A 734-nucleotide genomic window follows, 5' to 3' on the forward strand; every position below is an offset into this window, starting at 1 on the left:
GTGGAGCGCGCGCACCCCGATCCCGCCGCTCCCGCCCCCCGCGGGCTTCTCTGCCTCGACGTGCGTTGACTTTTCAGACAAATAAGGAGGTGGAGGAGGCGGTTTGGGGGCGCGCCAGGCGCAAAGGCGGCCAGGGCGCTGCACAGACCGGCGGCTCGCCAGGACCAGGACAGAGGAGGTGCGGCCCGTACTGTAATAATAAACCTGCAGCAAAGGGCATCTGAGGGAAAGAGGACGGCGACGGGCGGCAGCTGCCTTCCCTTTTATGTGCCTGTCCTGAGCGCAGCAGAAAATGGTGCCCGCGGCGCTAAGGCGCACGTGGACACACAAAGAGCTGGCGCCACCGCGTTTGCACACGACCCAGGGTTAGTCCCACAGCCCCTGCTTGGGACGGGAGCCATGCTCATCCTCTTAACCCCCTCTCCGCCACGGGGATCCCGGGAGCTGGGGACACGCGAGGCCTGACCCAGAGGCCCTGTGCCTTGCGGTGGCGCGTGCATACTCACTGTTGCACACAGCCAAACGCTTGCACACATTTGCACGGGCGCACTTGACCCACGTGCACACAGAACTAGAGCTGTGACCTGGAGCCTTTGTCCTGGTTCTGGCTTCTCACATAAATATTTACTTGTGTCTCAATTTGACCTACTGAAAATGTACTTTATAAATTCCGAGACCGCTTTTAAAAAGTAAAGTGCTTTGCATTTTTTATATTTTAAAAATCTCATTGAAAA

Source organism: Condylura cristata, unplaced genomic scaffold, assembly GCF_000260355.1.
Source record: "Condylura cristata isolate star-nosed mole 26May11 unplaced genomic scaffold, ConCri1.0 scaffold00007, whole genome shotgun sequence".
NCBI classification, from domain to species: Eukaryota; Metazoa; Chordata; class Mammalia; order Eulipotyphla; family Talpidae; genus Condylura; species Condylura cristata.